This window comes from Tachysurus fulvidraco, chromosome 19 (genome assembly GCF_022655615.1).
Source record: "Tachysurus fulvidraco isolate hzauxx_2018 chromosome 19, HZAU_PFXX_2.0, whole genome shotgun sequence".
In the NCBI taxonomy this organism is placed as follows: Eukaryota; Metazoa; Chordata; class Actinopteri; order Siluriformes; family Bagridae; genus Tachysurus; species Tachysurus fulvidraco.
The window spans coordinates 4,778,421-4,793,969 of NC_062536.1; the positions used below are offsets into that span (position 1 = coordinate 4,778,421).

At 36.0% G+C, this 15,549-nt stretch overlaps 1 long non-coding RNA gene across 2 annotated transcripts; it reads right to left on the reverse strand.

The window, feature by feature from the left end:
- Positions 1 to 2,346: 2,346 nt before the first annotated feature.
- On the reverse strand, positions 2,347 to 4,655 carry LOC113645590. 2 transcript variants are annotated; one of them, XR_007138566.1, is made up of 2 exons: positions 4,005 to 4,655; positions 2,347 to 3,811 (listed from the first exon to the last, which is right to left on the reverse strand). It is a non-coding gene; the product is annotated as an uncharacterized LOC113645590 (long non-coding RNA). The 2 variants fall into 2 exon arrangements; XR_003441267.2 differs by having other exon boundaries at positions 2,347 to 3,816.
- Positions 4,656 to 15,549: the final 10,894 nt, after the last annotated feature.

Genomic DNA, 15,549 nt, shown 5'->3' on the forward strand with positions numbered 1-15,549 from the left:
CTTTTACTTCAAATACTTAAGTACATTAAATAACAGAAAATTACTTTTGATACTTAAATACAGTAAATATCAGATACTTTAAGACTTTTACTTGAGTAATATTCTAAAAGGTGACTTTCACTTCTACCCAAGTCTTTTTCTAGTACGATACTTGTACTTTTACTCAAGTATTGCTTTCTACTACTTTATACAACACTGTTAGAAATAAGAAAGTCACAAAGCATTACGTTTGCACTCAGGCCATGCTGGAAAGAATTTGTGTGTTTTTATGAACTGTATATGTTATATGAAATAAAATTGAGAATAATAATTGGAAATTGGTTGAAATTTACAATAATAATAAGAATTGCATTAACAATAACATTAGTGAAGTATGTTTATCTAACTGATCTAACAAATGACGTATCAGGTTCTTGTGCATTCTGTAATCACAGAATCTGCACTTGGGGTTGTTTTTTTTTTATTGATGTCGAACGTGTTTTATGAAACACTGTGTGGGACAAAAATTAATATACAGAAAAAATATGCGCCATTTTTTATATAAGGAAAGTAGAAATGGCGAAATGTCATATTTTTAGTTTGGAAAGTTTCATATAAATAAATGGAAAGTGGTCTAAAAAGAAAGCAAACATTTTCCATTTTAACCCCTTTAAGCATTGCCCCCCTTTTGCAGCTTTTTCGCCTACATGACCTACCCAACAAAAAGTGGTACAGCTCCCACATACTTTGACACGTCTCATTTGAAAGAAGATTCTCTAGTTTCAGAAACTAGTTTCAGATTGATTCTAGGCCTTACTGGCACAAAGTTACAGGGGTTTGAATGCAGGTTTTCATTTCCGCCTGGGTTGTTTACCTGATAAACTGATAAATCTTATTTTTCTGGAACATGTTAGGGACCAAATAACAACTGAGAGTCATAGCCACATGTCTTGGCTTTCACCAAAAAAGAATTCAAGTCAAAAGACCCAAAAATGGCTTCAATATAAATATTTTTCTACGGCCCTGGTCGTCTGGTGCAGCGTTTTTGTGTACTTGTTTACTATATAACTTTGAAATAAAAGGCTGAAGGCTCAGTCTGACAAGCCATAAATAAGCCTAGACTCTCTCTCTATCACTCTGGTGTGAAAACAGGCCTGTAACTTGACACCCTGAGCTGTGAGAGGGACAAAAAGTCAGGGATTACGCAAGAATTCTTCTGCGCATCCAGTTCACGCAGACACAGGCAAAGAACATACGGCATGTCATATACCGTTGGAATCGTCTGCTTATTGGCTAAACGGCTGTATAGGTCCCAGCCCATTTCATTGCTATTGGAAGGAGTAATTGTCAGTCAAAGGCGGGTTCCCAAAAATTAGGTCATGCCACCATTGGCTTCCCAGCCGTCTATCTCTGCCATACAAGCACCGATTGGCTTGAATATCCCAATTAGGAGTTAGAGCGGCAAAACGAGATGATGGCGCACTTCTGTTTCCAGTTTTCAGAACACTAACGGAATATTTGCGGTGCGACCAGAGCGTTTTGGATTAAAAGGCATACAGATTTCAATTCCTTGGACCTGTGTGGATTTTTGTGGATTATTTGTGTTGGAATATATTACCCCAATGAAGAAAGAGACGCGTCTAAAGGTAAGGGAAAAACCGGTCTAGCGCCACCTAGGTCAGTTTTGTCCAAAAAAAATTTTCTAATTGTATGAAGGCTGTGAATTATATTGTGCTTTGTGTGTGGGCTTAAAAAATTATTGAGAGTATAAACTTTACTAGGTAAATAGGTTTTTTCGTGTTTTTGGAGGATTTGATGCTTTAAAGTTGAATTGAAGCTTGTTTCTGGGTCATCCCCTAGTGGTCACTTCTACTTCCGACCCGTAAAAGGGAAATTATCTTAAAACTTTAAAAGAACTCACGAGCCGAAAAACCTACAGACTTTTACACGGCTGTTACTGAAATTTAATTCCTCTTTTCTAAATTAATCGTATTGCTCGATGGCCCTGTATTTTTTCTTTCCTTTATGTTTTGTTACTATTTTAAGATTTGATTAATAGGGCATTGCATTTTCTTATCTGTTATGTTATCAGTAGTTATTGAAACAATTAAAAAAAAGAGAGTTATTTTATTAAAAAAGAAAAACAAACCTGATGCACATTATTTGTTCATGTAGAGTTTAAAACATGGCTGTATTTTTGTAGTTAATTAAGAGAAGCTACACCTCTAGCAACAGGAAGTGCCTTAATTACCCCAGGAGGACAACAAATAAGTGTTATACTTTAATATCCTTTTACATTTGGAATGAATGAAATACACGTATTAAAATGGAACATTGATTTAATAACATGCAGACTCTAATACGGTATATTATATAATATTTATAATAGTTCTGAAAAACAACTATTTGTACAAGAAAAGGTGCTAAAAAAAGAGGCACAGAGAGCATTTGTAAATTAAATGATCAAATCTGACATCATATCCAACCTCAACTACAGCTTCTGAATGCCTGCTGACACTCAACACATATACTCACTGGCCACATTATTAGGTATAGGTGTACATGTTATTATGTACTTCTGTTCATTGTAAGCAGTCAGCCGTACACATAGCAGCAACACAATGCTACAGTAGTTAACACATCAATTTTGGATGGATGGATGGATGGATGGATAATTGAATAGATAATTGAATGGATAAATGGTTGAAATTATGGATGGATGAATAAATAATAGGATGGACCATTTAATCCCCAAAGAAACTGAGACAAAATCATTTTAATTAACACTAGTTTGTGCTGATGTTATTCATCTGGGAGATAATTGGACATAACCTGAAAACAAAAAACCTATGACATATCAAATTTTATTTAACGTTTGCTTTGAGAGAAACGTCTCAGATACAGCGATTTTCTTATTTGAAAATGCTACTGCTAGTTATATATATCCGGATGTACAATCTTAATAAAAGTGGTTGTCAGTGTCACACAGTTTGGTTTGAGTATTTCAGAAATACAGTATGGATAGATGGGGGATAAAAACCCTAGAACATCCTGTGTGTCAGTTCTGTAGGCTTGTTGATGAGAGGTCCAGAAGGATTTTCTCATTAAATGAAATATTACTTCAGAGGAAAAGTCAATAAGTTACAAAATAATCATGCAGTGAGATGCTATTGAAGAGGGATGTGTTAGAATGAGAGGATACTATAGTGGATATATAAAGAAAAAAAAAACACAACACACCCAGATAACATTGAGGTTTTAGTCATGTAAAAATAATCAATAGTGTAATTTTGTGACCTTTAAGGAGATACAGCATTAGCATTTACATTTTGATGTCTGAAAGCTAATAATGAGGTCATTTTTGTCTCAAAGACTTTAGTTGGCATCTAATATGCTGTATTTTTAAAACAAAACAAAAAAGAGAAATTATGGCAAATAAAACCTTAATATTTACACATAATGCCATAACGACTCTGCACCATATAGTGGCATAATTTGATTATATAAGTAAGTATAAGTATTTTAATAATGTTACCTTAAATAAAAAAAATTAAATATCCATCAATTTATGTACACACATGCACAAACAGGCATGCACAATATAAGATGGCCGTTTTCTCATATGCTACAATTCATACTGCAATTCATTGACGTATTTATACTCTGGAGTACGTATAAAGATAGATGACAAACAAAACAAATGCCTTTATTGAAACGTTTATAACAACTTACTTTCCTCTCAGTGGTTAAATAATACTTCCTAAATTATTCTTGCTTCCTTCTTCATCAGAGCTGAGAAAGACAGCATCATTTCTAAGAGGAACTTCATTTCCTTATCTCAAAGACCACACACACACACACACACACACACACACACACACACACACTTGAACCAACGCAACATTACTTACATTAGCTAAACAATTATTTAAAGCACAGACATGTGATGCCTACATGCAATAAGATGAATTAAATACTGTATGTTTGAATTCTATAGAAGCCAAAGTCTGTGTCCTATTTCCTACCTCAACCTTTTTTCTTTTTTTTTTTCGGTGTGATTCCCACCACATCCTCTTCTTCTATGCAGTGGTTTAAGCTTGAAAGTAAATGCCACTCTGTTACTGTCTTAGTTTGTCCTCAATTTATATGCACACATTTTTACATTTATATTGTTTTCATACTGTACAATAATAGAATATGCAGATTTTTTTCCATATTACTGAAATTCAGTTCATGTCATGAATAATTATGTTACAAGTAAATAGTCGTTCACATACCTGAACTATCCTCGAGCACTGAAAATAAGTCAAAGATTTTTGTCAGTAGAGTTTCTAAATCATTCAAACACTCTATAAGCGATCCTGTTATTTTTACGCTAGCAGTTTGTTAGAGTTAAACCTTAACCTTTTTTTCTGTATAAATACTCTATCTGCAAAAGTAACATCATTATGCATTAAGTAAAGGGTAACACTGTACTGTACTGTTATACTATATACGGTCAAGTTACCACTATCTATGGACACCAATCAGATACCATAGCCTTAACACCTGTGCTCAGTCCCAACACCAACTCAAGGGCTCTGTCTCAATCAGCTCTCTAGATGCCGAATCTATACTGTATATATAATGTACACCACTTTAATCGCTGGTAATGAATCACTAAACCCCGTGACACCGATGACTCAATTTCCGGCTACATGACCATCATTTCTTCACCAGTCACTGTTAAAACTAAACCTATCAAATATCTGTTTTACATGTCATACAAATTTCTCTTAATCACACATCGCAGCATATCGGAGGCTGGTGGGGTTTTTTTTAATTCATTATACACTGGAAAGTCGTTATATTCAAAACACATACAGTATACAAAATTAAATAAAATATTTGAGATCCACAAAAGCGATAACTAGCTACTTCAAGTCTGGTTCATCTGTTGTTGTTTTTTTTTTTTTTTACAAGCTGACGGGCTTCAGAAAACATGACATCATTTCCAGGTCATTTTTTTCCTCCCCGATCAATGTCGTGATCAGTGAACTAGATCTGACTGAGATGTTTTAAAACAGACTTTCGTTCTCAAAACAAATTGTGATGTAGGTGCTCAGGTTTGTCTGTGTACACCTGACTGATCCAAGCCTGTTCCTTTTTTTTTTTTTTTTTTTTTTTTTTTTTGATGTCAGTTTTTCATGGACCTTCTAAATGGGAAAAATCAGATCTACAAACAAAATAATTACTTATGTGTAGGATCTTTTTGTAAATGATTAACATTTTCAAATTCTGCTAGGTGTGGATATGTAAAATTGAGTACAACTGTACAACAGCAGTATTTTACTGTAAACTGTACGGCAAAGACCAATTTAATGCTAGTACGATAAACAGTACAATCGGATTTTACACATAAGCCTTTTGTTTCTGTTAGACATAAGCTTCCTGTGTGTTGCTTACCACAACTTTTTTTATTTCCTCTTAAAATGCAATAGTGTCCTCTTGTATTCAAAATACACGGCTATATATATATTTGATCATTTGCCACACTGTTCTTCCTCTATGTTGGTATACCAGAAGATCATGTGACTGACATGTAAAGCAACCAAATACAGTTTATATCATTATCTTTACACCCTTTGGAAAATCCTACTTATTGTAATAATAGCTTGTTTTCACACAATGCTTTCCTTTTTCCAATGTTTCTAACTCTCCTGGAAGCCTGTAGAATGCTTAGTTTTATTTAGTTTTTTTTTTTTTTAACAACACAAGCACTTGAAATCTTAACAGAGGAGTGTAAACAGTGTATAAATGACTTTATATAGCATTGGCACACCACCTAGGGTGTCCCCTGCGATAGACTCCATGCTCTCTGTAACCCTGTATAGGATGAGTGCTACAGAAAACAGATGGATGGCTGAATTGATGGAGAATGTACTGTATAGCTCAGTTAAATTGAAATACAAAGCTTCGGACTCGTGGTGCTTCCAAAAAGGAATGCCAGAAAAGAAAAGGACGTTTGGCTTTAAAATGTTCAATCCATTTACAATTTCTTTTTAAAAAAAAACCCATGGGATAATGTGGACAGTAGCAGTACTGTGGCGTTTTCAGGAAGAACCCTCTCCGACTTGGTGTATGTGAGAACAGTACTCTGATTGTTCACATGAATTGACTCAGTAAACAGTATATTCGTGATGCTATGAGAAAACCAAGCTTAGATTTGAGGAAACATATGTGACATTGTTTCGCAAGTATTTAGTGAAAGCGGAACAATCCTCTTTCAAAGGAAATGAAAACACAGTTTGTTGCAAATACTAACAGCTTCTGTTCCCTGTTTTCTCATGTAGCTCTTCTGATGCCGTTCTGAAGAGTAAATAATGGAGGGATGTTTAGAGAAGCAGTTAAACGGGATCAAGAAAACCTTTCAGGAAAACAGGAAATGCAAAACATTTGTGAATGACAGCTCAGAGCCAGGTGTAATATTTGTAGGACGTTTAAAATTTTAATGTTGTCCCTGAAACATTAGCATGTGCCTTGACCATCGTCTCGGATGCTTACAAGCATCCGAGTCGTGTTTAAGCCAGATTAGCTTTCTGATGCCGCATTCAAATAAACATCGTCACATAAACATAATTTACAACCTCACCACCAAACTAGGAAAAAAAATCTGCATGACCTCCGGATTCCCGGGAACTCAAGGCAGATTGCTCAATTCATCAGACTGCTGTAGATGAGGTTTTCATTGAAATCAAGCAGCCAGAACTGTTTTTACTTGTCTCTGCAACAAGAGTGATAGAATAGAAATGGAAGGGAAGATCATGAGAGATTAAATTCAGAAGTTTCTTAATACTGTATATTGCAGACACTTGTTCACATGTTCACGAGATTGAACTGAAAAAACTGAAATTGTTACAAATCTAAATACAGGCTTTGAGACAAAGCTCATCATTTTCACCAAACAAAAGCTTCAACAAAAAAAATCTAGAAATCTGGTTACTGTGTGTATTACAACATTTTTCTGACTTTCTGTGTGTTGTTCTGACATGTAGATGTTGCCCAAGTTCCCAGTAATTCTACGTTAGGAACATTCAACGTTTTCTCGTAGGAGATCGTTTTTTTTTGTTTTTTTATTTGTTTTTCTCAGATTTCCACATACAAAGGATTACATAAGTGTTTGCAATCAGAGTTCCTCAACATCTCTGTGACGCACCAGAGTTTCCCCTTAATAACAAAGTGAAATGCTGAGTATTATAGTCACTGACACGTCGGGTTCAGGCAAAGTATAAGATTTTGATGAAATCTACATGAGTTGGAAGGAAGGAAACTTTCTTTCTCTCGTTGCTAAGAGACTCTATATAGGTCATTACATAGAAAAGGTTTCACAATAGGTATGAATATTGTGGTTTGTGTTTCACAAAAAGAAAGAAACAGCAGAATGCGTCTTAAGACATGTTATTATGCAGTTTTAATGAATCAAAAGGAGTAAAAGCTGGAAATCTATCAGGAGGTTCATTAGACTAAAGATCAAATACATCCTATACTTTAAATGAAGTGTTTCATTACAAACAAAAATAATAATTAAGCCTAACACTGATTTAAAGAATATAATACCGCTTTAAACAACACAACACACACATATACTGTAGGGTGCACTAGGAGGAAAGGACTTCTCGAGAAAACACAGAAATGCAAAGCGATCCAATAATAATAATAATAGTAATAATAATAGTAATAATAAACAAACAAACAACTAAATATATATGTATATGTATATATATATATATATATATGTAGGTAGATAGATAGATAAATAAATAAAAATTCACTTCCAGATTTATCAGGCACAGGAACTGACTCTATGAAAAATGGCAGTCTGAATGACGATGTGCAGTTTCTTTGGTTTTTTGACAAACCATGGAATCTTTTTTTTTAAACAATAATAATATTTAATTCCTTCATATTCCATGGATTCATGTTTTTAACTATTTTTTTTTTGTAGATTAAAACAATGTTATTTTGTACTTGCAGAATTTTCTGTTTATTTCTTTTTTACAGGATTCTTTTGTGCTAATTTGACTTTTGGTCACTTGATCACTTTAAGTGATCATTAAGCATGTTTTGTCTACATGTCCACTGTAGCCTCCGGTTCCTGTTCTTGACAGAATTGTAAACACTTTTACTCTCTTTTAATTTTTGCTCTCTTTTGCTTTTCCTGCTGTAGTACAGTATGTCATCCTCATGGATGCTTTTCTGCTCATCGTGGTTATACAGAGTGATTATTTCAGTCGGCTGGAGGAGTTTCCTCCCTAGACTTGCAAAAGAAAACTATTTAAAAAAAAACATACAGTACATAACATTAAAAGTAAAAATTCCCTTTATTACTAGTACTTTAAAATATTTTAAATGTCAAATTTTTCGAATAATGTATTTCAATTGTAATTCAGCTATTTAAAAATGTATAGCTTAAATGCGTTTAGTTTTTTCTGAGCACCTAATTTGCATTGTAGACAAGTTGTCGACACAATTGTTATTATGTTGGCTTTGTAGAAGCCAACATTCTGTTTTCCTATTTCATCGTAGACAAAAATGTATAAAATTTAATGCGGCCTAGAGCTTTCGAGCCACATGCACCAAATTCGTATATGTTGTAGATGCTGGTCTGAAGTTTGTTGCTATTACTTTTCTAAGCGATCGGAGTACCAGTACTTCCGGTACTGGGTCTCAAATTGGCCTTTTTCCCCCATAGACTCCCATTATAAACTTTGGAGCTATATAACTCGCCAAGCTTTTGAACTATCTACACCAAACTTGGCCAGCTCCTTTAGGGTGATACTCTGAACAAAGCTTTAAATTGGTGTACCAACTGGCCTTCCGGTTTTGCCGCAGCCCCGCCCTCAAAATATGCAAAATCAAAACTTTTTACAACATGGACATGTGACATATCAAAACACTCAGAACAACGAGGGAGCTTCCTCAGGAGTATTCGAATGACGTCACATGCTCGTCTCCACTTGCCTCCAAATGTTTTGGCACCCTAGCTTTCTGTCTACTTGCCTCCAAAAGTAACACTGACCCTTATGTCCACTCGCCTCCAAAAAAGCACCGGCCTTTGTGAATACTTGCATCGTCAAAGCCAACATCAAAGTTTGTCACGACGAACTTTACAAATCTAGTTATTATTATTATGTTGGCTTTGTAGAAGCCAACATTCTGATTTCCGTTATAAGCTTATTATTATTATTATTATTATTATTATTATTATTATTAGACAAAAATTTATTTAAAAAAATGCGGCCTAGGGCGTTCGAGCCACATGCACCAAATTCGGATATGTTGTAGACCCTGGTCTGTAGTTTGTTGCTTCTATTTTTCTAAGAGATCGGAATTCCGGCATTCCCGGTACGGAAGCTCAAAGTGGCCTTTTTTCCCATAGACTTCCATTATAAACTTTTGAGGTTTATAACTCGGCAAGTTTTCGAGCGATTTACACCGAACTCGGACAGGTTCTTTAGGACATTACTCCGGACGAAGTTTTTATTTCGGAGTTCTGACGGAATTTTCGCTTTTCCCGTAGTCGACAATCGAACATCCCATAGACTTGAATAGGGAATTCCGAAAAGTCCTCTAAGCTCTCTATGCAGTATAATAGGTAGAATCCCATAATGACTGCAGTATTGACATGAAATGTCCAAACCCTCAGTAGCCACTTTTTGCCAAAAGTATTGGCACCCCACCGGGTATTCTGGTGACGTCACTCGACACCACATGACGTCACGTGTAGCCCCGCCCCCAAAACAAGCGAAATCAAAAATTTACACAACATGGACATGTGACGTATCAAAACACTCAGCACAATGAGGGAAACTGCCCCACGGGTATTATAGTCACGTCACGTGACGTCACGTGTAGCCCCGCCCCCAAAACAAGGAAAATAAAAAAAATTGCACAACATGGACATGTGACATATCAAAACACTCAGCACAATGAGGGGAACTGCCCCAGGGGTATTATGGTCACGTCACGTGACGCCACGTGTAGCCACGCCCCCAAAACAAGCGAAATCAAAAATTTTCACAACATGGACATGTGACATATCAAAACACTCAGCACAATGAGGGGAACTGCCCCACGGGTATTATGGTCACGTCACGTGATGTCACGTGTAGCCCCACCCCCAAAACAAGGAAAATCAAAAAATTTGCACAACATGGACATGTGACATATCAAAACACTCAGCACAATGAGGGGAACTGCCCCACGGGTATTCTGGTGAGGTCACGTGAAAATTAAAAATTTGCACAACATGGACATGTGACATATCAAAACACTCAGCACAATGAGGGGAAATACCTCACGGGTATTCGGATCACGTCACATGCTCATGTCTGCTCACCTCCAAAAGTATTGGCACTCTAGCGGTCCAGTAGCTTTCACAATCCGTCTGTCCACTTGCTTCCAAAATGCACAGGCCTTTGCGAATTCTTGCACCATCAAAGCCAACATCAAAGTTTGTTGTGGCGAACTTTACAAATCAAGTTATTATTATTATTCTTAGACAAAAATTTATTTAAAAAAATGCGGCCTAGGGCGTTCGAGCCACATGCACCAAATTCGGATATGTCGTAGACCCTGGTCTGATGTTTGTTGCTTCTATTTTTCTAAACGATCGGAATTCCGGCATTCCCGGTACGGAAGCTCAAAGTGGCCTTTTTTCCCCATAGACTTCCATTATAAACTTTTGAGGTTTATAACTCGGCAAGTTTTCGAGCGATTTACACTGAACTCGGACAGGTTCTTTAGGACATTACTCCGGACGAAGTTTTTATTTCGGAGTTCCGACGGAATTTTCGGTTTTCCCGAAGTCGACGATCGAACATCCCGTAGACTTGAATGGGGAATTCCGAAAAGTCCTCTAAGCTCTCACAGACCCAATACATCCAACATTAAGAATTGCATGTACTGTTCTATGCAGTATAATAGGTAGAATCCCATAATGACTGCAGTATTGACATGAAATGTCCAAACCCTCAGTAGCCACTTTTTGCCAAAAGTATTGGCACCCCACCGGGTATTCTGGTGACGTCACTCGACACCACATGACGTCACGTGTAGCCCCGCCCCCAAAACAAGCGAAATCAAAAATTTGCACAACATGGACATGTGACATATGAAAACGCTCAGCACAATGAGGGGAACTGCCCCACGGGTATTCTGGCCACGTCACGTGACGACACGTGAAAATTAAAAATTTGCACAACATGGACATGTGACATATCAAAACACTCAGCACAATGAGGGGAACTGCCACATGGGTATTCTGGTAACGGCACGTGACGTCACGTGTAGCCCCGCCCCCAAAACAAGCGAAATAAAAAATGTGCACAAAATGGACGTGTGACATATCAAAACACTCAGCACTATGAGAGGAACTACCTCACGGGTATTCGGATCATCATTATTATGATTACCTCACATATACATATTCGGATTACCTCACATGCTCATATCCGCTCACCTCCAATAGTATTGGCACTCTAGCGGTCCAGTAGCTTTCACAATCTTTGTCAACTCGCCTCCAAAATGCACCGGCCTTTGCGAATACTTGCACCGTCAAAGCCAACATCAAAGTTTGTCGCGACGAACTTTACAAATCTAGTTACATTTAAAGCAAATTTATAAAAATGTAAATTTACAGTACTTCAGTGCTACTTATACCTCAAATATAACACATTTAACACTTTATATGTCAGTAAGTGTATTTAAATGTAATAAATGTAAGTGTGTGATCTTTAAATACAACCTTAAGCCTTAAACATGAGGAGATTAAAAGCAGGTCTCCTGAATGAAGAAAAAACAATTAGGACATGAAATCAGATTTGTTTTTAACAAGAAGTGTATTTTGTAATTAAGTCGACTTCAAATCTATTTAAAATGTACTCTGTGATACCTTCAATACACAATTTATTAAAAGCTGTGAATGTCTCCCAAACCAGTTCTATTTAAAAGAAATGAATCTTCTCAAGTCAGTTACGTTCTGACTTTGTGGTTACATGCTTTTTTTGTGTCATATTGAATCTCCTGTGTTGTGGGTTTGGTTTTGGCCTCTGCCCTGTGTGCACATATTCTCTCGTCTGTATACTCCCTCAGTCTGAAGGTGTGCATGATTTACTGATTATCGTCTCTACATTATCCTCTGTGTGTGTGTGTGTGTGTGTGTGTGTGTGTGTGTGTGTGTGTGTGTGTGTGTGTGTGTGTGTGTGTTGTGCCTTGTTAGCACAGTGTCCAGTGTGGATATTGCCTTGTGAATGAATCGATGGATTTTTATTAAAGCATGAATCCATTGGCTACATCAAATGATCATCAAATGATGGAGTTTTTTTTTTGTCTGAGTTTTTTTTCTTGTTTTTCCTTTCTTTCTTGTGCTGCTGCCCAGTGAATGGCTGTTTAAATAGTCGCGTGTTCCTATTAGGTTCTCAAAGCAGCTTTACAGAACATAAGCATAAAACAAAATTTCAATATAAAAAGTAATATAAAGATTAATAGAATACAAAATTCAAGATTAATGTTAGATCTATTTAAATGTATGATCTATGTTTGTATTTATCCCCAATGAGCAAGTCTGAGGTGACTCCCTTCCAATCTCCCTTGATTGGTAAAGGAAGAAACCTTGAGAGGAACCAGACTCAAATAACATAGACAATAACATATAAATAGACAATCTGATAAAATGTATTGATGAGGAGATTGTTGTCTTCAAAGACCACATGGTGTTGGCATCTCCTCTTTAGTATAGCAGAGTCTAACTAGAGCTGGTAGATCTCTAGATGCCTCAGGATCCTCACAGAGTCGCCCTCATCTCAGTGGAGGTCCAAAATCTTCATCGCACGGAAGACAATCAGAGCTGGTACAATGTCTAAATGCCTCGGGGTGGGTAGAAAGAGAGAAGCGGTGGAGAGGGATTAACATAACTGTTGTTCATAATATTTGCAAGTCTGATGTAATAGTGCACAATATTATGGGATGTATTATGTGTACACCTGACTAAAGAGATGAGATTTTAATCTACATTTAAACTGGGAAAGTGTGTCTGAGCCCCGAACACTGTCAGGAAGACTATTCCAAAGTCTAGAAAGAAAACTCGTTACCACCTTTAGTAGACTTAGAGATTCTGGGAACTACCAGAAGTCCTATTTTTTTTATCTCAGCATGAGGATTGTAACTAGAAGACTAGTTAGATACATGGGAGCCTTGTATGCAATTAGCAGCAATTTTTGTGTTCAATTATAAAATTAACAGGTAGCCAATGTACAGTAGAGATGATAAAATTGGGGTAATATGATCATATTTTCTCGTCCTGGTGAGAACTCTGGCAGCTGCATTCTGCACTAACTGTAGCCTATTTATTAAAGATGCAGGACAACCACCTAGTAATGCATTACAATAGTCCAGTCTGGAGGTAATGAATGCATGAACTAGCTTCTCAGCATCAGATACACATAGGATGTTTCTCAGCTTGGCAATATTTCTAAGGTGGAACAAGGCTGTTTTTGTAATATGGGCGATATGATTTTCAAAAGACAAGTTGCTGTCTAATATAAAACCCAGGTCTTTCACTGTCGAGCTTGTAGTTATAGTACATCAGTCTAAATGGAAACTGAAGTGTGAGAGTTTCTGTGTACTGGTGTTTGGACCGATAACTAATATTTCTGTCTTATCAGAGTTTAACAGCAGAAATTACAGCTCATCCAATCTTTTATCTCTTTAACGCACCCGGCCTTTCAGTTCATACTAAACAGTATTAAAACATTAAACATTTGTTTACTAAAAAAAATTATGAATTTGAAGATAAAGACAAAAAAACAGGATAGTTTATTTTATTTTTATTATATGAAGAAAGTCAGTTATTCCAGAGTCTAGCTTTATGGATGTTTATTATTAGTATTAGATTATATGAATTAATGGATTACGATAGAAATAATTATGTATTGGACCTAGCATATGCACATATATATCTTCTCTGTTCTGGCACCAAGGTGGTGGAATGAACTTCCCCTACAGGTCCGGACAGCTGAGTCACTGGCTATTTTCAAGCGCCGATTGAAGACCTACTTATTCAGGAAACACTTCAACTAACACTTCTTTCCTTATCTTTTGCATTAAAAAAAAAAAACTGACACTTTTTCATTGTAACTTTGAACAAATGTTTTAAACTCATGGTATCTTAAGTATGTAACCTAGTGAACCAGCATTAATGTATTCAATGTTAGAGATTTGAGCACTTATGTACGTCACTCTGGATAAGGGCGTCTGCCAAATGCTGTAAATGTAAATATACTGTGTGTGTATGTGTGTTGTGAACTTGCACTGTCCTGTCTTGGATGCACAATACCACTAGAGTACAAACTGTTGTATAAATGAGCCTGGTTCCTCTCAAGGTTTTTTCCACATATCATCTCTGAGAGCTTTTTAAAGTAAATATAAAAGGATCTAACAGAATGTTGTACTATAACAGTACAATTATTGTTAACTTTAAGTAAAATAAAGAGTGCACATAAATATAGATATAAACTTTTTATCTTTTATTCTGTTTTTATACTTCTATGTTTTTATAAAGCTGCTTTGAGACAATGTGAATTGTTAAGTGTTAGACAAATAAATTGAACTGAAATGTAAATGTAAGTAACACAACCTCACATTTTGTACACTATATCTATCTATCTATCTATCTATCTATCTATCTATCTATCTATCTATCTATCTATCTATCTATCTATCTATTATTGATTGATTTATTTATCTATTTATCTATCTATTTATTTATTTATATTAAATAATTTATATGCACACTGTGTGTGTGTGTGTGTGTGTGCGCGCGCGTGTGTGCGTTAGTCATGTGAAGAAATTATGGCACCCCACTCTTATTGAGAAATGTCAACATGTCAATTTCTGATCTTGTTTTTATTTGTACCTGTAGATGAAAGTGAGGTAAACAACATAAAATCACTTTGTATTCATTTAGTATACAAAAGCTGATAAGCGGTAGAAAATGAATGAATGAATAAATGAATGGTATACAAAAGAAATCAAGAAAATGTGTATTTCAACAGAGGAAAAAGTTATGACACGCTATGCCCTGTGCTTCCATGTTAGGCTGAAATAACCTCAATGTGACGTTTCTTGTGTGACATCGACTGGAAAAAGTTTCCCCACTCTTCAAAGCAGAACTCTTTCAGCTGTGTGATGTTTCAGAAGTTTACTGCATGCACATTCTGTTTCAAATCACCACACCGGATCTCAATAAGATATAGATCTGGGTTTTTGACTTGGCCAGAATTCCAGAATTCTCAGTATTTTACTGTTCACCTAGTCCTTGGTGGATTATCTGGTATGTTTCGGGTCATTGTTATGTTTCAATGTCCAGTTCCCCATTAGCTTCATTTTTTTTACAGAAGGTCTCACATGTTCCTCAAGCACTTTCTGATACAATGTAAAATTCATAGTGTATTCTATGGTGATGAGTCCCCAAACCATAACACTTCCACCTTGAAGTAATTTATACTGACGTACATGTTCCTTAGTAACATT